A 24,907-nucleotide genomic window follows, 5' to 3' on the forward strand; every position below is an offset into this window, starting at 1 on the left:
CGATACTTTACAATAGGAGAGTCGAAAGAATTTGCTGATGGATCAACATAGAGTCTACAAGAAGAGACTTTTAAGACTTGGAGCCTGAGCGCAGAAGAAGCTAGTTGTCACTAACAAGATGGGGAAGACTGAAGAGCAGATTCATGGAGAAACAGCAGGACCTGTGAGGTTTGAGAGGCCTATGAAGTATCCCAGGTGTATTAGTTTTCTATTGTATCATAACAAGTTACCACAAATTTAGCAGTTAGAAATGACACCATCAACTCACCATTCCGTAGGTCACAGTCCGGGTAAACTCAGATGTTTTTGCTGCTCAGGGTATCAGAAATTTGAAGTCAAGGTGCTCACTGGACCCAGTTCTTGTCTGAGGCTCTAAGGAAGAAGCCATGTGCAAGTTCATGTTCATCGATGAGAGAATTCAACTCCTTGCTATTGTGGGTCTGAAGCCCCTGGTTCTTTGCTGGACGTGAGTTGATGGCTACTCAGCTTCTAGAAGCTGCCTGCATGTCTTGCCATGGGGCTTCCTCCATCTTCGAGCCAGAAAGGGTGGGTCAAACCCTCCAGCTTTGAACCTCTCACATGCTCTTCTGTCACCAGCCAGACAAAAACTCTGCCTTTAAAGGGATCTTGTGATTGGACCAGACCACCAGGAACATCGCCTTTCTTTACGGTCAGCTGCATCGTATAATACAATCTAACCAGGGCAGTGCCGTCCATTACATTCTCAGTCCCGATGGAGAGTGCACACCAGGGCAGGAGTGGGGGCAGAAAATCATGGGGGCTTTCTTAGAATCCTGCCTGCCACCCAAATGGAAATGCAGAGGAAGACCGTCTCCTGCAGAAACTTCCAGGGCTGAAGAACAGAGGGGAAGGGGGAGGGGACAAGCCCATCTGGATGTCTTTAACCTCTGGAACTTGAAGCACTCAGGAAAGAAGGCCTGGCCCTTTGAAGCGCCCCACAGAGCCGTGTGTGTGTGCCCCACCATGGGCCTGCCCTGCCAATCCTCCTGCAAGGGCCCCGAGGCATCTTGGCTGCAGTATCCCCGTGTCTGGCAGGTGAGTCAACAGTTGGCTGCTCTCCTGGGCTTTCTTGGAAAGGGCTATGTTCCAGGTTGGCAGCTGTGCTGGCTGGGAAGGAGGAAAAGAGAAAAGCCAAGTTCTGGGGGCGTTGCTGCCAGGCAGGACACCTGGACCTTTTCCCCCTCGGCCCCTGAGAATGATGGCAAGAAATTTCACTATCACTCCAGGGAAGCCGGAGCCATAATAAAGCAGGGTGGTAAAGCTCTCAGGCAGTGGAATCCAATCAGTGACCTCGTCTCACAATTGCACCATCCGTAAAATGGGGATAGTTGCTAGTAGCTTCCACAAAGGGGCTTGTGACAATTAAACAGCATGGTATCTGTAAATCATTGACCACAGTGGTTGGCATATAGGAAGTACTGACAAAAGCCCACACAAAAAATACTATTAACAAAGGGGAAAGGAATGGCAGATGGAGGCTGTCCAACGAGAAGGGATTAAAAGGAGGAAGGGATCAGATAAAGAGGTCAAGGGGACAGCTAACCCCTTTGATAAGAAAGTTTCATAATATTGGAATGCAAGTTAGTTGTTTCTATAAAGACTTATGAATATACAAAGGACAGCTGGTATACCCCAAGGCACAATGGATTTTGATTGAGCCACACAGTAAATCTGGATATGATGTTTCCAAGGCTCCTAAGTAGCCAGATAGGGCTCCTACTTCCTGTAGAAATTCAGGAGGGAAGAGAGGGACAAGCAAGGGGCAGACTACTATGTTGGTATGTTGCACGCCACATTTGATTGCAAGTAACAGACGTCCACGCGAGCTTAGTGGGGTGGGGTGACATATATGAGGCATCAACTGTGGCTTTATCCTACACTTCTGTATGCACTAGATTTCCTTGCTGCATCCTGAGGACTTCATTTCCTACCTCCAGCCCAATCCAACTCAGCCAGAATTGAGTGGGTTATTCCATAAGGAACCAAGCAAAGTTCTTTACTCAGGGCAGCACAGTGGGAAAATGAAGATCACAGCCTCCACCAGCTTTGCTCCAAAACACTGAGAGTTCCTTGAGTTGACATCGAGGCATTTCTCTTATCTGACAAAGACCACCAAACCCTATCAATCATCCAGTTTGCAGGGATGTGTCCCAGGGACAACACCTTTCCCCATCCAACAGCCAGGACTAAAGCTTCCCAGGACAGAGGGGCCCACAGAGACCTCTAGGTCCACTGAGAGAAGACAGCGGCATAAAAATAAGGCCTCACCCCTGACCAAAGTGGATAAGCTGGAACTAGTTCCCCCCTGAGTGGCAACTTTGAACATGCTCATTCTGAGGCATGACACACACCCTGTGGACAGACACCCAACAAGAGGAAATCAAGGAAGCCAGTCCCTGCCACTGCCTGGTTGTCAGCTCATTCCCCTTGTCCCTTTACAGACTGGCATGTTCTCTCTCTCTGCCAGCTTAAGAAAGTGCACGTGGCATTGGAGTCCCTGCCTCAACCTTGGTCTACATGATCTCTTGGTTCAAGCGCTGAGAACTATCTAACTAGAGTTGTATGTCTCTTAGTTCACATGTTTGAAAGGCAGAAGCTGGTTTGAGCCTATGGATTGATATCGGTTCGGTTTGCCTTGGATCCAGTTAGTGGTGAGGGGTAGAGTATGGGGGTCACATGGTATAGGCATGGCTGACTCTCTCTTCCAGTGGGGTTGTGGGTGACTAGATACTCAGAAGGGAGACAGGGTGTGGCAAGTACCCCAAATGTAGCCACCACAAATAGCCCCAACCTAATTTAGATTTCATCAATTCTGATACATCATTACAGAGTTCTTGAAATCTAATCCATTCCAGAACATTTCCAGATGGGCCAGAAGGGAATGCATCTTTGTATCCTCTCTTTCTTCCAGAATCAAATTTTTGGTGTTATTTCGAAACTAGATATCCAGAAATCCCATCCTGCAAAACACAATCTCTTGTGGTTAATTGAATGATTATCTCCCATTTTTTTCTTTTCAACAAGTCTCAGTTTTCATAGGTGGGCTTGTTGAATGTGGGGTACACCCACATGGATATTTCTGTGGCAAGAGGGCATCGTGGAAGAAGCCACTTAATTACAGCAGAGTTAATGGCCTTGTCCGGGTTAGTAGTAAAGCCAAGTGCCACTTGCTGAGCCTTTAACTCTTCATTAACTCAAATCCCAGTTGTAACTTTCTGCTAGGGCCCGGAGTTCTGACTTTGCTTAATCCACTCGATAGAAGTAGAGCAACGGGAGAGGCTGTAAATACTCTGTCAGGGCATGAAGAATAACAACAATAAGGCATTCATATTAGGAGAGGAGATTCATTCATCACGGTTTGTTTACCCTCTCAACAACCCAGTAGATTTGCTGTGGCTGTCTCTGGGGAAGCAGCTGGTGTAAGGAAATCAGATTGCAGAGCAAAGAATGTGAGCTCTGCAGTCACATGCGCCTCATTTCACATCCTGGCCAAGGCCCTTCACTTCTGGGATGGGGCAAACCTGGATGGCAACTCTGATTGGTCAGTTCCCATACCCTGACCCTAGTGAGAGAGCTTGAATGGCAACCTGCTTCTTTTGTCTTCAGTTTTGCTTCTACAAAATGGGGGAATGATAATATTGACTTCATAGGGTGATTGTGAAGCTTACATAGGATCACATATGTGAAAGCCCCTTGTATCTACTAGGTACTTATTATGTTTGCTTCTTTCGCATTATAACAGACTTCTTCCAGGTTTGAGCTAATCCTCTATTAAGGTTTCATGACTGACCAAGACAGAACAAAGAGAGCTAATGGGGATGGGGCCCCTGGGTGGCTCAGTCAGTTGAACATCCGACTTCAGCTCAGGTCATGATTTCAGTTTGTGAGTTGGAGCCCCGCATTGGGCACTGTGCTGACAGAGCCTGGAGCCTCCTTCGGATTCTGTGTCTCCCTCTCTCTCTCTCTGCCCCTCCCCCCCTCCTCTCTCAAAAATGAATAAACGTTAAAAAAAAAGAGAAAGAGAGAGAAGGGGGGAAAGCCAGACTTAAATCATTCTTGTGAGAAAAAAAAGTCTCTCTCAGGTAGATCCTACCTCAGGCTTGAATTTCATCCCCCATCCAGACCCTTCTATTCATGTGGCAGAAGTTACTCACTGTCCCCTAACATTACACTCCCCTAATTCTGTAATAATACATTTCCCACAGGCACACGAAGTTTAAGTTGAACATACAGCCAATGAGAGAGAGAGAGAGAGAGAGAGAGAGAGAGAGAGAGACTACATTTCTGAGTATCCCTTGCAGATGGCCATATGACAAAGTTTTCACCAATGGGATGTGAGAGGAAGTGAAGTTTGCAATTATTGAGCCTAACTGAGCTTCTCTTTTCCCTTCCCTACTAGCTAGAATGTGAATAAGGAGATGGTCAACTGACCTTGGCCACATAGATGAAGACAACCCTCTGAGCAACCAGATAGAAGGAACCTGGGTCTCTGGACAGCCCCATGCAACAGAGCTGTCTGGGACCATCTACCTACCTCCAGTCTGTTGCATGAGAAAGAAACATACTTCTGTTTGGTTACAAACACTCTCTTGGGGGAGTGGTCTCTTATTACATCAATTCACTCCACTCCCTAATTCACAATCTACTCCCTAACTAAAAATCCACCTTACCTGATTGGAATTCATCTTTAGAGCTTCCCTTGAGCAAGAATGGTCTGGAGCCAAGATCTCACCTACACTTTAGGGTAGATCAGACTTCATAATCTGGCTACTTGTAAACCAGATCCATCCCACAGACATGCTTTGGTTGATTCTTACGATGTATTTTAAAATTTTAGATCTGTCGTTGCAGCATCTGGGTGGCTCAGTTGGTTAAGCATCGAACTCTTGATTTCGGCTCAGGTCATGATCTCATGGTTTGTGAGACTGAGCCCCATGTCTGCTGCTTGGGATTCTCTAATTCTATCCCTTCCCTGCTCACGCTCCCTCTCTCTCTCTCAAAATAAATAAACACTTTTAATAATTAAAAATTTTAGATTTATTGTCAGCATTTATGAAATTGAGAACTTTCACCAAAAACCCTAAATGTTCAGCTTTTCTTGAGAAATCAGAAGGTCTGGCAACCCTGGGCCACATTCTTGCTTAGAAAAATTCAGGCGCTAGCTTGATTCAGTTCATCATGGTCAATGCCTGTCAGAGTCTTGACGGTTTGGGGCCCAATACCTGACTTCTAACACCCAAAACCTATGTCCCTTTGCCTAAGTGCTTTCTCTGGCCTCCTGGAGCCCGCCTAGCCAGAGGGGCTAGAGACTGAAGGTACTACCACCCCCAAAAGACTCCAATCAACCACTGATGGGAGTTGATATATAAATATCCCAGCTCCCCATTCCTCAGATGGGATAGCTGGAGGGCACCTTTCCATTGGCCGCTAGAGTTTGAGTCCCAGCGTTCCAGAGTGGTAAGTCACTCCATAATGCACCTTTTATTGACTGGCTGCCTTCCCTTCCCTATCCCAGTTCCCAGGTCTCTCCCGACACTTCCCAGAATCACCTTCCAAATAAACAGCTTGCACTCAAATCCTACTCTCAGAATCTGCTTTCTGGGGCAGCCTGAGTCACCAGTGCCCTTAGTTTCCATGTGATAGTTAGCATTTAGCACCATGCTGCTCTGTGATTTTTCTCCTGGTGAAGAAATATTTATCTGTGTTTGATCTTTATTAAAAGTGAAAAGAAAAGGGAAAGATGGTTCCAGAAGCCAATGTTTTTCAGAAAAGAATAGGTGAGAGTCTATCTCTGTGGAAGTAAAGAATATTCCTGCATGTTTAACATGCAAATACTGGCCTGCTTCCTTCACTGACGTTATCTGCCTGACCCTCAGACGGTCATGTTTGTGATCCCTGCTTTACAGCCCTGAAAACTCTTGTTAAAATTCAGGAGTCATTAACCCCTGACTTTGAATGGGGCTCTGAGATTAGCTAAGTGGCCGCGTGGGAGTATATTGAGGGAAGAGGGAGGGAGATATCTAAGTTTCAAGGACTGAAGTTTAGAGGAAGGGCCAAAGGAAACCCTGGCACTTCAGCCAGGCAAGGTGGGCTCAATGTGGCATCAGGGTAGGGAGCCTGAAGAGAGCCGAAGTCTTTCCTGAGCCTGTGAAAAATCCCTTCCCCCACAGCATCCAAGAGGCTGTATCCACACCCTCCACCAGAGCTTGGCTCTCTTTATTACAAAACAACTTTTTTTTTTTTTTTTGAGAGAAAGAGTGCAAGTGGGGGAGGGGAGTAGAGGGAGAATTCCAAGCAGGCTCCATGCTCAGCATGGAGACCAATGCAAGGCTTGATCTCACAACCCTGGGATCATGACCTGAACCGAAATCAAGAGTTGGATGTTCACCCAACTGAGCCACCCAGGTGCCCCTCCAACACAACTTCTGGGTGTGTCTCCTGATTTTGCACGAGTTCCAGATGGGTGGTAGCTATACCTATTCTACTCGTTTTTCCCAGCACCTGACAGAGGGCTCACCATACTATGGGCACCTAATAAAGGTTTGTCTTAAATTTCTGTGAACCAGCTTGACCCTAGATTGAGTGGTCAGAAGTGCTATGTAAGCCAGGGGGCACTGTGATTCAATGTGCATTTCTCTGTTGGAGAGCTGAAAAGGTTTTTTGGCTGCTCTGTAGTGATAAAGACTGAACTAGCTAGGCCCACACTATTTAAACCCAGGAACATGGGCTTTTTGGAAAACTAGATATCTCTTACCTAGTTTGCAATCAACAGGATTAAGAACGTGGAGAGTCAGACTGTCCAGGTTCAAATCCCAGTTCCCCTACTTACTTTTTAGCTGTGTGACTGTGGGCAAGTCACTCAATTTCTCTGTGCCTCCATAAAAAATGGAAATTAAATGAGCTAATGCATGTAGAGTGCTTTGGACTGTGCCTGCACAGAGGAAGCACTTAAAATATGTTAGCTATAATTGGCTCTGATTGGAGACAACAGGATCCTGGCTAAAAAGAAAGCCAGAGTAGAAAATTATCTAGAGGAATATGCTAGTTCTAGCAAAGCCCTAAAGCTAGACATTAGGCACAAAGAATCCACATGTTCCAGAGCAGGGCTTCTGACCTTTCCTGTGTTGGCATCTATTCAAGTGATGCTCCCTTTTCAGAATAATGGTTTGTATTTATTTATTTATTCATTCATTCATTCATTCACTCTAATGTTTATTCATTTTTGAGAGAGAGACAGAGCGTGAGATGCGGAGGGGCAGAGAGAGAGGGAGACATAGAATCTGAAGCAGGCTCTAGACTCCCAGATGTCAGCGCAGAGCCTGACACAGGGCTCAAACCCACGATCGGTGAGATCATGACCTGAGCTGAAGTCAGACGCTTAACCAACTGAGCCACCCAGGCACCCCGGAATAATCGTTTGTAAATGCACAAAATAAAATACATAGGATTACAGAGAAAGTCAGTTATATGGCTATCAAAATACTAAACAAATTTATAATATAGTATTAGCCGTACTCTGTTACTAACACATTAGAAAATAAGATCCAGCAGTGGGTCTAATTACTACTGTAATTTTTAAATAGAGATGAGCACAAAATGTCATTTTCACATATCAATGTATTTCAATGTAATGACAAAGTCATAGGCACTACTAATATAATTGTGAACAGAAAGAAATGCCAACCTTCATTTCCAGATTAGCAAATGTAAAAAATAAAGCTTTTCCCAATACAAGAGGAACCTCTTTCCTAAGGAGAGCCAGAAAGAGCCCAGAAGTGCATCCAGGCATATCAAAAGATGCCCAAATTGGCTAATATTCCTTCCTTCCTTCCATCCTCCCTCCCTTCCTTCCTTCCTTCCATCCTCCCTCCCTTCCATCCATCCTTCCTCCCTTCCTTCCATCCTTCCTTCCTTCCATCCTTCCTTCCTTCCATCCTCCCTTCCTTCCATCCTTCCTTCCTTCCATCCTTCCTCCCTTCCTCCCTTCCTTCCTCCCTCCCTTCCTTCCTCCCTTCCTTCCTTCCTTCCATCCTCCCTTCCTCCCTCCCTTCCTTCCTTCCATCCTCCCTCCCTTCCTCCCTCCCTTCCTTCCTTCCATCCTCCCTTCCTCCCTCCCTTCCTTCCTTCCATCCTCCCTTCCTCCGTCCCTTCCTTCCTTCCTTCTCTCCACCTTGTACAAACAGACATGGGGAATCCAAGAAGGACTGTGACTGCTGGAGGAGGGGAGTGTGTCTCCTTCATCAAGCCAAGGGAAGAACACTCCAACAGAGTAGCTTATAGAGATTGAGGGTGCTCTCAAGGGGAGCCAGGGGCCTCATTTCCTGGTTGGAGACCCATGAACAACAGCCATTTCAGACCTATTCAAGAAGGGCCGGGAGATAACTGGAGAGAGTGAGGTGGAGAAAGGGTGCAGTCAACCCTCCTACCACTAAGGGTGATGAGGCAGGGAACCTCCTCTGGTGAAGAGGACCCCACAGACTTGAGTCTCAACCAGGAAGGTGGCCCCCAGGCAAGAAGACCCCAGAAGCTAGTGGCTGGGGGCAGAGGGGGGTGTTCCTGATGAAGGGGAAGGAGGAGGAGGTCAAGCAAAGGTGGTTCTCCAATGTTGGGGCCCTGCACATTGAGGAGAAGCCCCTCACATCCCTCTCTGCCCACACACCCCCAAATGCACTTCAAAAAAGTCACAAATGGAGTCATTTGGAGCTCACCATGCGTGCAGATGAACCAGTATTCACTGAGAGAGGACTTGCGCAGTTCTGGTTGAGTAAAAACAAACGTGTTCCTTTTCTCCAGTCCCTTTCTGTCCCAGCACACAGGGCTGCCGCATACTCCATGGAACACCCTCATGTCATCTTCTGTGTGCAGGCCATCCCAGGGCTGTGCCACAGTGTCAGTGATGTTCCCGGGGTTGCCTGAGGAGAGAGGAGGGGAGAAAGAAGGGGGAGGAGGAGAAGGGATCCTTCAGACAGACCAAGCTCTCTCTTCACTTCAAACCCCTCGGGCTGAGTCAAACCTGTGCAGGGCAGAGGGAGGAAATGAAACTAGAGATAAAACTGGACCTTTCTATATCCAAATAGAGCAGCAACCTATGGGATCCACTCAGCATGTCATCAGGGGACATGGGGAGGAGACAGATGCAATTCACGCTCGTGCCTCATCATCTTCAGACGTGTCAATACATGGAGTAGTGTGCCTTTCATTAATTTTGCAATTCAGACACCACCCAAATGCAGTCATGGGCCCTGGGAGTCACAGGGAGATGCATTCCTTTCTTATCTGAAGACATCAACACCCTCCTCTCAGTAGACTGATCCCCAGAGATGGAAACACACTGTAGAACTGCCTGGCTGAATGTTCCTTTCTTACTGGGGACTCAACAGTCCCTCCCATAGGGGCCCCAACTGGCTTGGGCCTTCCCTGAAGGCAGCAAAACACCTTCATAATCAGAGGCTTAAAAAGAAGACAAAAAGGAGCACCTGGGTGGCTCAGTCGGTTAAGCGTCTGACTTCTTCTCAGGTCATGATCTCATGGTTTGTGGGTTCAAGCCCCCTGTTGGGCTCTTTGCTGACAGCTCAGAGTCTGGAGCCTGCTTTGGATTCTATGTCTCCTTCTCTCTCTGCCCCTACCCTGCTCATGCTCTCTCTCTCTCTCTCAAAAATACATAAACATTAAAAAAAAAAAGTAAAAAAAAAAAAGGGAAAATGAAGGAGTCCACTCCTTCAAGGAGACAATTCCAGCTCCGAGGAGTCTTGAGTGTGTAACTGTCTGTAGAAAACTTCTGTGGCACATGAGCTCTGATGGAACGTTCAATGGCTGTTTCTAAGGTCTAGCACTAACCACACTTTTCTCCAAAGCCAGGAGAGGCTGCTTAGGTGCCTAGGCACCAACAGAAGTTCAAGGAAGTTAATTTTCCCAGGGACAACCCTCCAGTGGGGGCGGGGAGTGGCAGTCAGTCTCCTCTCCCTCCAGTGGGACAATGCAAAGTACATTCCATGTCTACGGTTCCCTGCACATTACCCAGTGGGTAACCAGAAAATAAGGCATGTTCTCAACTCTTCTCCCTTCTCTCTCTCATTGCCCCCTCATTCCTGCTTCCTGGATCACTTCCCAAACAAACTGCTGTACCCATGCCCTTAGCTCACGGCCAGCTTTTGGAGGAACCCAAAAAGCGTAAGACAGTAATCCTCCCTATAGCTGAAAAAAAATCAGGCTTCCTTAAAGGGTCCCCCACACACCTGCATGGCTTCAGGGCTGAGGAAATGCAAGTCACCGGAAAAAAGCCAAGGAGTGGGGGTGGAGAAGAATCATGGCAGGTGAGGAAAATCATTTAGAAATTATAAAATTAAGTAGCTTTAAAAAGAGAAACCTGGTTGGGAAATTACTGGAAGAGCACAAATTGAAAAATGTGCTCAAGACAGTTGAGAATCTGTCAACTGACAAGAGACGGCTTTGTGAAGAAAACGAACCAGAGCAGGGTGTCAGGCAGACAGATTGGCCCAATTAAGGGCAGAGAGGCTGGGGAGAAGGAGTGAGTTATCGCATGGCCTCTGGGGGGTCTAGAAAAGCTATTCCCAGCAGGATAGATGGGCCCAGACAGGAGGCTGGTGAGAGCCTCTGGGGTGTCTGCGTGCTCCTTCCCCACTGTCAGGAGACCGTGAATGAACAGGGACAAGATGCTGTGTCTCCATGTCCTTTGAGACTGGACCACTGATCGCGTAAGATTCTCTGGAATAAAAGGGGACGGGGTGGGTACTCTATGGGAAGCCCCTCTTGGAGATCCGTTCATTCAACAAGTATTCATTGAGTCTGTTGACGTGTGGTGCTGCAGCCTGTTACGGATGGCATTCCTGCCCCAGGAACTTTGCAGTCCTTCAGGAGAAGGAAGCATCAAATTCTTGGGCTAATATTCATTACACGGGGAGGGATGGTCTAGATGCTTTGTCTCCTCATTTAACGTTCACAGAAACCTAGGAGGTAGGAACCACATAATCATTATTTCAGAGATGAGGAAACATAAACACAGAAAGGTTAGGAAAATGGGCCAAGGTGACAACACTGGTAAGGAGTAGAGCCAGAACCCAGAACCAGACAGTCCAGCTCTCAAGTCTGCACTCTGACCCACTACAGTTTAGTCTCTCCTATATTAAAGGATCTGACAAGTTCCGCAGGAGGATCAGCTACATAATGTGATAATGCAGAGCCCTAGTTGGTGGTGGGGAAGCTAATCTCCTCTTCCCATGGTGTCCCAACACAGAGTAGTTGGGTGATCCCCAAGGAATTACAACCTCCTTGGTACCTGGATCAGAAGTAGGCCCCCACCAGGTTTCCTGCTAAATGTGCCATGGTGCTTCCAGCCCAGCACTGGGATAGCTGCCTCCTTTCCCTGCCCTGTGACATCACGAGATGGGCACTGACCCTAGCCCTCCCTTCACACGTGCCCAGGCCTCTGCGGGGGGCAGAGGGTGGCAGCAGAATCGGGTCTCCCTCCCTTGCCCCCTGCCAATGCCAACCAGTCACGGTCCTGAGCTCCATGATCTGGGTACCCTGATGACATGGTTACTGGGCAGGGCAGAGAACGGGGAGCCAGAGGAGGGAAGACGGCAGCTATGAGCTCACCGTTTAGGAGACAGTAAGAGGCACACTCTTGAAAGTTGAGATGCCAAGCCTCCGGCACATGCTCTATTGTCCCCTCAAACTTCACTTACAAAACACAACTTCAAAGATAAAATTATGAAGAATTTCAAGACCGCAGCTGCAGGGCATGAAACCCCAAACGTAAGAAGCCTGTGTGGCTGCTCTGGCAGCACAGCCATGCTCTGGCCCTGCCTGGAGTCATGGGAAATGGAAAACAGTTGGACTGTTCCAATACAGTCCTCCACACTCACTTCGGCACAGAATCCCCTTTGAGGTTAACGGCCCTTAGTGCTAGTGTTCATGGACCTCCCTCTTAAAATGCTACATCACTTCACTCAAACCTTGTAATAGCCACGTGGGTCAGGGAAAATCAGGGTTGTCACCATTCTTCCGAGAGGGAGAAACTGAGGCACAGAGAGGCAAGTGTTTCTCTTGAAATATGATAGGTATTGGTAGGTATGGTAGGTGTTACAGTAGGTAAGAGGCAGGGTCAGCTCTCAAAACCAAACATCCAGCCTCCAGGTCCTGTGCTCTCTCCCTGCAATGCACCAGCCTTCCCAACCCTCCAAGATGCTTTTCACATCCCCTGTTTGTCGCTCAGGAGAAGGCCGTAATGCTGGCAGGTTGCCATCCTGAAGCTAGTATTTATTAGGAAATCTCCAGGCATGCCAGGAAATTACAGACCAGCAAATTAGTTTAGTCATTTCACTAGTTGAAGGAGCTCTTCGCAAGCTCTGTAAAAAGCTTTTTCAAGAACAAGCTGTTAGAAGGGGTGTTTTGGTGCCTTAAAGACACCATGTTATCTTGGGCAACCAAAGACCTCCTTGAGGAAGAGAATTCCCATCAGACTAAGAAGAAACTTTAATGACCTTGAAAAATACCACACCACAGGGGCACCTGGGTGGCTCAGTCAGTTGGTGTCTGACTTCGGCTCAGGCCACGATCTCGTGGTTCATGAGTTCAAGCCCTGCATCGGGCTCTGTGCTGACAGCTCGGAGCCTGGAGCCTGCTTCAGATTCTGTGTCTCCCTCTCTCTGTTCCTCCCCCACTCATGCTCTGTCTTTCTCTCTCTCAAAAATAAATAAAGCTTAAAAAAATTTTTTTGTAAAAACACCACATCACAGGTGTGGCAGCCAGCCTTCAAGATGGCCCCCAATGTCCCCTGCCTCCCAGTATTCACAACTTTGGGCACCCTCTCCCACCCTGAACAGGGATGAACTGTATAATCAGAAGAATATTGCAGAAATGACATTTGTGACTTCAAAGATGAGGCCCTAAAACTATTGCTTCCATCTTCCTCTCTCTTGGATCACTCAATCTGGGGGAAGCCAGCTGCCATATCATGAGGACACTCAAGCAGCTCTGTGGGGAGGACCTAAAGTCTTCTTCCAACAGCCACGTGAGTAGAGTAGGGCCATCTTGTAAGTGGATCCTCCAGCACCACTCAAGCCTTCAGATGACAGCAGCCCTGGCCACTGGTTTGACTTCTGCTTCACAGAGCACCCTTGAGTTAGAACTGCCCAGCAAAGCTATCCCTGCATCCCTGACCCACAGAAGCCACAAGATAATACATCTCTGGTTGCTTCCAGCTGCTAAGTTTGGGCTTTGTTACGCAGCAATAGATAAATGATACATTTCATTAAAAAGATCATGGGAAATCAGCTGCTCTGAAGTAGAAGGGTAACGAATTTCTTGAGTTGGATATAAACATAGTCACATCCTTCAGGTCATTTGTTCTCTTCTTGCTGCCACCATCACTTCAAGAAAGCCCTAAGGGACACAGCAGTCACAAATTTCGGGAGGAGAAGGAGAGGTAGGGAAGGGGGACTCAGGTCACTATCTGAGGCTTCTACACAGGATTGCTAAGGTGGCACATGGCCCTCTGTGGAGCCACATGAGGCCACCCCCCCCTCCAGGTAAGAAGCAGTATATACTCTAGTAATGTATCTTACAGCTATGAATTGTTACCAGAACAAAAATCCCAGTGAGTGATTACTGAGCACTTTGCATGCTGAGCACTTTACATTTGCTTTTAGCGTTTCAGCTAAATTAGCACTCACAATAACCTAGTAACATCATGCATTGGGCACAACACATCCATCGTGAGTGACAAAACCCAACTCAAACTGGCATAAGCCAGAATGGGCATTGATGGATTCATTAACTGAGAAGTGCAAGGGGTGTCCTAGGCTTCAGGGACTGTTGTATCTAGGGTATGGAGTTCTTTCTTTCTCTTATTCTCCCCTTCTACCCTTTATTCTCTCTCCTTCTCTTCCTCCCCTAGTCATCTCCCTGATTTTTGTTCCCCCAGGAAACTTGGACACCAGTAGCTCAAGCCTATGCTCTAATAATCTAAAACCAAGAGAGGCTCTCTTTGCCAACAGCCCCATATCAGATCCCATGGCAGGTCTCTGATTGGCCCTACTTAGGCCACTTCTTTATGCCGATCCCTGGGGACAGGGCCATGGGGCACAATGATTAGTTAGGCCTGGAACACGTGTCCAATGGGTAGATGGGGCACAGTAATTGCCAGTCCCACCAGAACCACATGCAATGGCAATTTCCTACTTAGCATGAAAAAGGGATGATAGGCAGACAAAAAACACATTTATGATCATCATCATCATCATCATCATCACTTTACAGATGAGGAAACAGGCTCAGAACAGCTGCAAACCCCTGCCTGGGGTCTCATAGCTGGTAAACACCAAAGGCATATCTGGCTGACTCCAAGGCCAAAGTTCTTAGCCATGCTCCTTCCACCTTCCTCATCCCACAGGGTCCTCTGACCCATACAGGAGATCTGCAGACAAGATGATCTCCCTTGCGGAAGCCAGAGCAGTTACCTGATGCCAATCCAGGCCCATCTGACACAATCTGCTTTTTCCCAGCCTACCTAGTTCACCTGGGGCTAGAGAAGGCTCACCCAAAGTATCTCCTGTCCTGACCTTGACTGCATCAACAGCCAAACTGACTATGACCATCTCCGCCTCCAGATGAAACTATTCTATAATATCCCCTTGCTTTTGGAGTAAAGATCCAAACTCTCACCTCAGATAAGAGCTCTGAACATCTGACCCCTGTCAACCTCTGGCTCATTTTTTCCACTCCCTGTCTCAGCCAAACTATTCCTGTCAAATTCGGTGAAAGTACCCTTCTTCCTCCCACCCCAAGACCTTTGCATATTCTGTTCCCTCTACTTGGTGTGTTCATTCCTCTTCTCTCTGCCTAGAAAACTCATCCTTCACATCAGCTCCTGAAGGAAGCCTCCACACCTCCATTGCTGGGGTCACTTCCTCTGCCTAGGTCCCCATGGGAGTCCAGAGCTTTCATTGAAGTCATGAGAATACATTCATGTGGGATCTGTAGTGAAAATCTGCCTCTCACACCAGACTGTAAACTCATCAGAGCAAGGATAATGTCCCTGTTTCTATTCATTATGTCTAGCACTTAGCCCAGGGCTTGACCCAAAATAGACCCTTAGAAAGCATTTATTGAATAAATGAAAGGAAGGAAGGAAGGAAGGAAAAAAGAGAGTGGGGAAGGAAGGGAGGGAGGAAGAAAGGGAGGGAGGAGGGAAGGAAAAAAGAGAGTGGGGAAGGAAGGGAGGAAGGGAGGGAGGAAGGAAGGGAGGGAGGGAGGAAGGGAGAGGGAAAGGAAGGGAGAAGGAAGAGAGAGGGAGGAAGGGAAAGAAGAGAGGGAGGGAAAGAGGGAGGGGGAAGGGAGGAAGGAAGGAAAGAAGGAAGGGAGGAGGGAGAGAGAGAAGGAGGAAGGAAAAGAAGCAGGGAGGATGGGCGGGGGGGGGGGCAGGGAGGGATTGCCATGCCTCAAATTAAAGCTCACGGAGTAAATCACAAGTATTCCAAGATGTTGATTAAACTCTTAAACTAGGATGAATGTGAAGAACATGAAACTATTACAAGCATTAGAGGATTTATTGGCTGAGCCTGGCTGCTTTTCAGTATTATTCCCTTCGTTCTCATTGCATTGGAACCACAGGGTGAAAGTCATGGGGAGAGGGAGGAAGGGGAGGAAAAGGAACAAGAAGCAAGAAAAGAAGGAAAGAGAGTAAGTAAGATGAACAGGTAGGAAGAGTATATAGGGGTCAGGGAAAGAGGGAAGGTTAAGGGGGAGGAAGAGAGAGAGGAAGAGATGAAGGCATAAGAGGAGGAGGGAAGGAGATGGAGGAAGGGAGAGGAGGAGGAGAAGGGAAGAAAGGGGACAGGAGGAGGTAAGTACAGTGAGTCAGAGGGAGGAAGGAAAGAAAAGAGGGAGGAAGAGGGAGGAACCCATCTAAGTCTGCTAATTCCAAATGAGCAGGGATAGGAAATAACGCAGGGCGATTCTGGCAAGCCCAGCACCGAAACATGCAAGCCCCACCCTCTCCAGGAGATGTCATGCTATGGGTCTCTGCCAATGGCAAGCTGTCAGCCTGGAGGCTGGACAGAAAATACGAGATCCATGGAACTGAAGACTTCAGGTGGGAAGTATACTCAGAAGCAAAAAGAAGGAAACCAAGATAACAGCTGATATAGGGAGGGAGGTGGAAAAAATAAGGAATGTGTCACTCCCTCCCTCTGCCATGGGTGACCCACTGGGTACCCTCATCACCTCGGAGGCTTCTGGACCTCTGTTTCCCCTTCTGGTTGTGTTGACAGGATGAAGGGATGTTTATTGCTAACACAGCAAAATGTGGTCCAGCGGCCGGGAATCTCCCTGGCATGATTAATTCATGTTCTGAACAAATGAACACGAGTTTGTACCGTTGCAGTGCTTGTTGTACACATGGGGTGGTGGGGCCAGAGGGCGGGGGACATGGAATCTGGCACTGGCTGTCAGCAAGTGCAGTGCACACTGATGGGGTCCCCACAAATGCCCCATCTCCCAACTTGGGCTCTTGGGAGCATTTCCTGTTACAAATAATAAGCATGTGTGTTGCCTCTGGGGGTGAAAGAGGGTCGCCAGCACAGGATCTGTGCATTTCAGGTAAACGTCTTTGAGCATGGATGGGTTAGCAAAAAGGTAGGAATACACGTCGAGACAGTGAAAGGGATGATTGCAAAAATGAAGGGGACATTCCTCCGGCAGGAGCAACTTGGTGATTGAAATGTCCAGTGAAATGCCTGAGAGGAAATCGAGTAAACCCTCTTCCACCAACCCACCCTGAGGCGTCTATGTCTTGGCAGTTTACTCCTATTGGGACCACTCATTCAGCATTAGAACTTATACAGGCCATTCTGACCAAAAAGAAAAAAAAAGAAAAAAAAAAAAAAGAGGGGGAGAATTTACTGGCTCAGGTAACTGAAAAATCTAGGGATTCAATGTTTTCAGGCACGGCTGGATCCAGGAATCCAAGAATTGTCATCAAGATTGTTTTTTCTCTCTGTGGCCCTGGATTTGCTTTCCTCTGTGCTGGCAAGCTCTCTCCAGTGGAAACCACCCCTGTCTAAAGAGTGCTTCTCTTTCCCAAGAGTTTCCAAAAAATCTCAGGTCTGAGTCGTATCGATTGGGCTTGGGACATGTGCCACCCGTGGAACCAAGGATAAGGGGTCAGCCCTCCCCAGATTGGGATGCTATTAGCCAAATGATGGTAAATGGCTATTGTGCAGACAAAAACAACAGATGTGACCACAGAACTGTGTTGATAGCTGAAAAATGAGAGCACCCCTCCCCCCCAAATTTAAATACAAATGCTGGTTGCTAGGGAGGCAAGCCAAGGACAACCCACACATAGGTTATTTTCTGGGACAGAGAGAGCTGAATGGAAAAGATCCTTCCTGGCTCTCCTATAGGAATTCATTTGACAAATCCAACCCAGTGTTTCCAGAATTACCAGACCTGGAAGGAGGAAAGTAAAGGCTTTACTAGAAAGCTATTCATTCATGCATTCATTCATTCATCACTCTCACCCTCTCTTTCTCCCACAACTCTGTCATCTGGTTTCTTCCTGTCTCTCTCAGGGGGGACTGTCCTTGTGAAAGTTGCCAATGACTTTTCTTTTGTTCAGTCCTGTGGCCAATGTCCTCCTTTCCTTCCGTGATGACTGGGTACCACTGACTGCCACCCTCTTGACAACGGCTTTCTCCATGGCTCTTTGCTCCTCTGTTTGCTCATTCGCCCACTGAGAACACACGCACTGTTGCGGCTTCTGTTTCCATCCCCTTATCCACCCCAGTCCAGAGTCGCGGCTCAGACCACTCTTCTGAGTCTTGGTTTTGTGAATTCAAGTGCCTCCTGGAAACTTCACCAGGTGACCCCCCCTAGCATCTTAGACTCATCATGTCCAAAATACTCCTCACAGCCATCCCCCAAGGCTACTCCTTGCCTAGTGTGCCTTGACTTGGGGTCTAGTACCACCACCCACCCACTTGCCTAACCCAGAGACCACGAACTAGACCAACGCCTCTCTCACGCTCACATCCATTTAATCGGTTGGAACTCCTTGGAAATATCCACCCACTTCTCACCATCCCCACTGAGAGTCTGGCCCCCATCATCTCATATCAGAATTTCTGCCAACAGTGTCCCAACTAGCCTCCCACCTTGTCCCACTCCAGTCCATCATCCACTCTGCACTCTGACATGTCCTTCTAAACACAAATTTGAACCCAGGCCCTGCTTGTTCCTCTAGGCTCACTTACCTTTTTCCACTCTTCACTCAAATTCAACACGCTGGCCACACTGAATGACCTAACTCCAATTTGCATAGGCTGTTCCCTCTGCCTGGAGCACCCTTCCTCCTGCCTCTTCACTCAGCTTCCTCTCGCTCATCGTCCAGGTCGCCTCTGCCAGCCATCACTCCCTCCAGGACCACTTCTAGACCAGTAGAGTGGTCCAAGACTTAGTTATGTACCTTTTCCGCATGTCCCCAAACACGAATGAATGAACGAATGAATGAATCAATCAACCAATCAATCAACTCTTTAGAGAAGATGGTGGTGGTACTCAAGTTCTTGATGAAAAGGAAAGTTCACAAGAGAAGGGAAATCTATGTGTCTATTTTTAGCCACTAAACACTTTCTTTTTGACACTCACTTTCCAAACAAAAATGTATTAAGTTCTTACCTTGAGTCAGCTACAGCCGTGGTGGTCACTGAGCTATAGTAGCAAACAAAACAGACACACATCTTGCCCCTTAGAAATTATAATCTAGCAGACAAAACAGATCCTAAATAAACAGTTCAGCAACAGGTAATGTGTACTAGCCCTAACCCTCTTGTAGCAAAGCAAATTTTCCAAACATGGCTGCACCAATATATACCCCCTTCAGTATACTCTCTCACAATGTAACTGACACTCCTCTATTGAGATGTGGGGTCTACCTTCTCCTCTTAAAACTAGGTGGACTTTGGAACTGCTTTGACCAATAGAATGTTGTAGAAGTAACACAGAGTGACTTTCTGGTCCATCAAAGGCAACACAATTTCCACCAATTAATCAATATATGTATCTCTCCCCCCATTGCCTCATCTCTCAACTCTTCCTTTAGAACCCCACCCACCATGTTTGTAAGGAAGTCCTGACCACATGGAGAGGCCATGTATGGACGTTCCAACCTATAACAGGTCTCAACCGACAGACAGCATCAACTTCTACTCATGTGAATGAATGAGTCTTTAGATGAACTCAAGCCCTCGGCTCTTCCAGCTGAGTTCCTTGACACCATGGAGCAGGAAGAAGCCATCCTCATTGTGCTCTGTCAAGTGCCCAATCCACAGAATCTATGAGCATAACAAGTGACTGCTTTATGCCACGAGGTTTTGGAGCAATTTTTTCTGCAGCCATGGCAACTATATTACTTCTCTAGGCTTACTTGCAGAAAAGAATACTAGCTGAGAAATAGAGAGTAAAATATACCGCCATTTCTGTCTTTTAATAGCTGTTGATATGCACTGGCTGCGCAAACTTGGGCATGTCATTTCCCATCTCTGGGTTCTTAGTCTTCCCATGTATAAAATAAGGTGATGGGGCTGGATGATTTCTAACACCCTAGGAAGCTTGAAAATTCTATTAATGGAGATTCGTTTATGGGATGCCCCAATCAAAACCATGTCAGTTGATATGGCAAGAGGTGAACTCTTTAATTGAAATTCCTGATTTTGTTTAAATATCTTTCTAGAGGGTGAACTCAGCTAAAGCCATTAGAAAAACAAAAGGATTCCTCTAATGTATAATTCATGAAAGAAGAGTGGGTTTGACCCAGTGGGTCATTTGGAATAAAAATGCCATAAAAATAAAATATGTTATCCTTCCCCTTCTGCCTCCCTCATCCCTTACACCAGCTAATGGAGGGGAAAGAGTGAATTAAACTGGAGTTCAGGTCAAAGGTTTAGTTGATTCATTCCAGAATGGTCATTCCCTCCGGCTGCTCCAGTAACGACAGACACTGCAGATGTTGACGAAGGTTTTGTCCCCGCCCCAGGTCCCCCCCACCCCCATCCTGAGTGATAAGGCCTCTCCTCCTTCCCTGGGGAGATGACCTCACCTTCTAATGGACTGCCCAATTAGGAAGCATATGAGCCTGTTGAGAAGACACCCTGTCCGCTTCAAAAGCTTTGGGGAAATTCCCCAAGGGGCCAACCTGTTTCACAGAGCAAAGGGAAAAAAAGTAGACAGCCTGTAATTAGTATAATAACCTGTTCGGATTCCACCTGCCTGTGATTTCCCCAGCTTGTTCATCCATTCATGTATTCATTCACTCAGGCAACAAATATTTACAGAGCAGCTGTGATGTGTAAGCCCTGGTGATACGACAGGTCCCCCAGAAGGAGCTAACGATTTGTGTGCATGCGATTGATTAAGAAAATGCTCCCAGGGGGCATCTGGTGGGGAGATATGGAGGGAGGGTAGGACAGGGAAGAAGAAGTTGCCAAGCGAAGGTTGATTTCAAGCAAGTCCCAGCCTCAGCTTGGTCCTGAAGGGAGCTCCGCAGTGAAAAGTACGCCTCAGGATTTGTCCCAAGTCAAAGCAGGGGAGCCAGGCTTTCACACCTCTGCATCAGTTATTGGTATGGTCTGCCCTCCTAGGAACACAAATCCCAGGCAACCTGGTGCTCTACAAGAGCAGGCAAAGTAGCTCCAAAAACCTGTGGACAGTCCTTCAAAAAAAAATCACAGGTGCAGGCCAGTAGAAATGAAACACCACAGAAGCCAAGAGCAGACATTTTCCACTCTTCCATCCCCAATATTTCAGCAATATCTCACCTCATGGTTGCAATAAGGCTGCAGCAGCTCCAAACTTCCCACCCTCTCACAATATCCAAAGGCAAGAAGGGATGGAAAGAAGGTAGTACCACCTACAGATCTAACTTCAGAGCAAGGAAGATTTCTCCTGGAGGCCTCCAATACACTTTGCATCACGTCCTCTTTGCCAAAGTGGGTCAGTGCACGCTTTTAAACAAATCATCGCCAAGAAGACAGGATTACTAAACGGTTTCTTGGATTGAGGAGGTGACTTTTCCTGAGCATCTTGCCCACCTGCTTTATACCTGATGGGTTTTTCTTAGCAAGGAAGAGGAGGGAATGGCTTTGGGGCGGACAATGTGCTATGTGTGTGACACTAGCCAATCAGAAAACACCAAGCCCTTTGGACTACAGTGATTGGTTCAGGGATAAGCATACTACTCAAGCCAAGCCAATCAGAATTAGTCCTGAGAATATTGCGTTAGTTGCTAGGAAGAGGTACTTACTCACTGAAAGTGTCCTAGGCAAGAGTTGTGACAGCTATCTTGGCATCATGAGGAGCCTGAAAATAAAACCATCACAAGAAGGAAAATCAAATGGAATAAAGAGTGGTTGAGAGAACAAATCTATATATTCAGAAACCCTGAATCCGGGCTTTCCCAGAGCCAACTCTAGACTTGGGCAGGAAAAAAAAAAAAAAAAAAAAAAATGTCCCGTCTTGCTTAACCCAGCTTGGGTGGGTTTTCTGTTCTTTGCAAACAAAAGATTCCCAAGTGATACAAGTGTGGAACAATACAGACCCAGCTTCTGCACTTATGGAGTTCAAAGTCAAATCGGGGAGGCAGGTGCTGAACAAGTTACAAGTTACAAGTATAATCTGAGTTACAAAGGTCAAATGCAGAGGACGGGCAGAACACATGAGATAGAGGGGCCAGTCTGGTCTAGAGTCTAAGAAGTCTCCTTGGGGTGGTGTGGTTCAAGCTAACACTGGAAAGAAAATGGCTATGTTTTCCAACTAGACTCCTCCATTACCCCTTGACTTCCCAGACATAGCAGGGAGCAGCCACTCACTAGGGGAGCCCACGGATTTCCTTTCTCTCTGACACACCCCTTACTCTTTCATCCATTCTTTCAGTATACTAATTTGGTCAGAAGCTACCAAGAATGATCAGAGTTGTTGTTTTTTTGTTTTTGTGTTTTTCTTGCGCTCCTGCAAAAGCCTTTAGTTCTGGAGAAAGACTGTGATTTCTTTCCTGTGCAGGAGTGTTTTCTTTTCTTCTTATTTCCTTCATTGCCTGCATGAATTGGAGTGGACAAGTCAGGCCTTGAGGTGGTGGCAGTTAAAAAGAACTCTCAGCCCCATGCAAGTCATTGGTGCAGCTGAGAGGAGCCGTACATGGAAGAAACCCTCCAGGAAACGTGGAACTTACACATCCTTGGATAGAGAAACCACCCTCTGCTGTCTCCTAATCTGGCCCAGGGATGTTTGTTCTCTGGCATCATTCACAAACTCAGAATGGAGAAAACCCTAGTGCCACTGTCTCTTCCTAGCTACGTGGTCTCAAACAAGGCTCTGAGCCTCAGTTTCCTCATCCTTGAAGTGAGAATAATAAAATCTGACAGACTTTATTAGCAGATTTTAATAAAAATCTGCGAGAGCTACCTCAGAGGGCCCAGGGGAACACCAAAGGTGATACACATAGTGAATATGCCGACAGGCACGGTCTATCATCCAGACATGATCTGCGATGGCACACTTTTGCTCATCAGGGGTCCTCAGGCCCTGTTCTCCAGCCCCAAGCAAAGGGACCGAGTCTCTCATCCGTCCTCGCTGACCACACTGCCGGTGCCCTGGTCTTGTGTCCAGCACAAGACTTGCAACTTCCGTAGCAAGCACTGGGTGAACATGGCTAAGAGGAAGGGTCATTGCTGTGGTTTGCCACCTCAGGTGGGGAAGGCTTGCGTTTGAGGGCCAGCATTTCCACTGCTTGAGGCTGACGGGCTCCTTTGGGAGCAATTCAGCCACCAGGACCTTCACCTTGATTCCAAAATGGAGGAGGTTGGGTAGGTCCTCGGCGTTTCACCATCCACTTTGTAATGCATGTGAACCGCCTCCAGAGGCCAACTCTGTTCACCCGATGTGAATGGGGCCCCTGAAATTGTGCCATTCAGTTTAGGGTTGATACTTGAACACAGCTACTCTGCCAAGATATGCAATCGCCATTTGAGCCAGTGGGGGTCTTAACACATCAGGACAACCTCAAGGAGCAACACCAGCTTGGAGTAGGAGTCAGGAGGGGCGCCTGGATGGCTCAGTTGGTTGAGCGTCTGACTCTTGATTTCGGCTCAAGCCATGATCTCATGATGGTGAGGGGTCCTGAGGTCAGGTTCTGTGCTGAGCATGGAGCCTGACTGATTCTCTCCCTCCCTCTTTCTCTTCCCCTCCCCTGCCTACACACATGCACATACCCTCTTGCTCTCTCTCCCTCAAAAGATTTAAAAAAAAAATTTTTTTTTCGAAGTAGGAGTTAGGAAACCAAGTCTGAATGTCCATGGGCAATGCTGGTCTCCACTCTTTAGACATCTCTGGCTTTCCAAACAGTATTTCCAAGCATCCCTGGAGACAGAAAAAGCATCCAGACGGGCTCTGCATACACAGCCCCTCCACATCCTAACTTCAGGGAGAGTAGCCCAAGACCTCAACATTTTATACTATTATTTTATTTTATTTTACTTTATTTTATTTTATTTTAGAGAAAGAGAGGGAGAAGAGGAAAGGGGCAGAGGGAGAGGCAGAGAGAATCCCAAGCAGGCTCCACACTCAGTGAGGAGCCCAGCGCAGGGCTCAATCCCACGATCCTGGGATCATGACCTGGGCAAAAATCAAGAGGCAGACGTTCAACCAATTGAGCCATCCAGATGCCCCACGTCCTCAACATTTTAGAAATGGGGCTCTGAAGAAGAATGTATTTGAAAGGAATGAAGAAGGGAGGAAGCAGCACAGACGATTAGGCTACTGGGTTGTCAAATCTTATCTCCTTTTTACATCTGATGACTTGGCCATAGGCAAGAACCTCCAACTGACAATTTTGTTCTAAAGATTCCAAAGAGAGAAAGTCCTTTCATGGCTGAAGTGGGGTAAATGGGTCAGCTGTTTCTTAACCCAAAACAATGCAGGTGGTTCTGAGGTGAAAGGCTCTTCAGAGCAGCAGTTACTTCACTTTGGTGTCCACACAGATCCCTTGGCAACTTACTAAAAGTCCCGATTCCTGAGCCCCTACGCTCCAAGGGTAGTGACTTCGAGTTGGGGCCTGGGGCCAAGAGCAGGGCCTGGCGTCCCCTCTGCCACCTGCAGCTCTGGAACTTGGACCACACCAGTTAACCCTCTGTGCCTCAGCCTTCTCGTCAGGGAAATGAGTACAATCGTAGCCGTACCCTAAGGTTCGGGAAGATAAAATGATTAAGTGTAAAGCCCTTAGAACAGTGTCCAGCACACAATACGTGTTCAATAAATGTGACTTCTTACTAATATGAGGGTGGAGTCCAGGAAGCCCTGGGCGATTTGACAAGCAGCCTGGATGATTCAGATGCGGAAGATGCAGGTGATCCTTGGAGCACCTTGGATGGACAAGCACACAGAGCAGCCTCCATCACCTGCAGGCAGCTCCTTGCCCTGGGGTAAGAAACAAGGAATAAGACACTCGTGTGCCACCGAGCCATCTGTGTGTCTGAAGAGGCAGCAGCTATTTTTTCCTCAAATGGAAATAGCTTGTTATTCCAATTAGATGTGTAAAACATGCTAATTACCCCCCCAAATCAGAAAGGTCAGAGATGGAAAGAAAAAAAAAAACAAAACTATAAATAATCCCCAAACCCGGAGAAAATAACTGGTAATGTGTTGTTTCTAAGCCTACACACATGGGCGCGTGGGCACGCACACACAGATTTCTTTTTCTTATACCAAAGTCACCATTTTCCCTTTAATAATGTGACAGGAACATCTCACCATGTCAATAAACATAGCCCCGTGACATTCATTTTCCTGTCAGTCAGTATTCCAAAGGATGGAC

At 47.3% G+C, this 24,907-nt stretch overlaps 1 long non-coding RNA gene across 1 annotated transcript; it reads right to left on the minus strand.

Moving 5' to 3' along the window:
* Window positions 1-602: 602 nt before the first annotated feature.
* Window positions 603-24,627, minus strand: LOC122236404. The gene is made up of 4 exons (XR_006214462.1): window positions 24,364-24,627; window positions 21,344-21,399; window positions 8,730-8,933; window positions 603-1,128 (listed from the first exon to the last, which is right to left on the minus strand). It is a non-coding gene; the product is annotated as an uncharacterized LOC122236404 (long non-coding RNA).
* Window positions 24,628-24,907: the final 280 nt, after the last annotated feature.

This window comes from Panthera tigris, chromosome A2 (assembly GCF_018350195.1).
Source record: "Panthera tigris isolate Pti1 chromosome A2, P.tigris_Pti1_mat1.1, whole genome shotgun sequence".
Taxonomy (NCBI): Eukaryota; Metazoa; Chordata; class Mammalia; order Carnivora; family Felidae; genus Panthera; species Panthera tigris.